Below are 209 nucleotides of genomic sequence, written 5' to 3' on the forward strand. Positions count from 1 at the left end.
GACGGTAGCCATTGACTTCCATAGTATGGAGAAAAAAAAATGAAACTAAACAGTTGACGGTAGCCATTGACTTCCATAGTATGGAGGGGAAAAAAAAGAAACTAAACAGTTGATAATTATTTGGTTACCAACATTTTTCAAAATATTTTATTTTGTGTTCAGCAGAAGAAAGAAATTCATACAGGCCTGGAACAACAGAATTTAATTTT

This window comes from Sinocyclocheilus rhinocerous, unplaced genomic scaffold (assembly GCF_001515625.1).
Source record: "Sinocyclocheilus rhinocerous isolate Xijiao unplaced genomic scaffold, SAMN03320098_v1.1 scaffold792, whole genome shotgun sequence".
NCBI lineage: Eukaryota > Metazoa > Chordata > Actinopteri > Cypriniformes > Cyprinidae > Sinocyclocheilus > Sinocyclocheilus rhinocerous.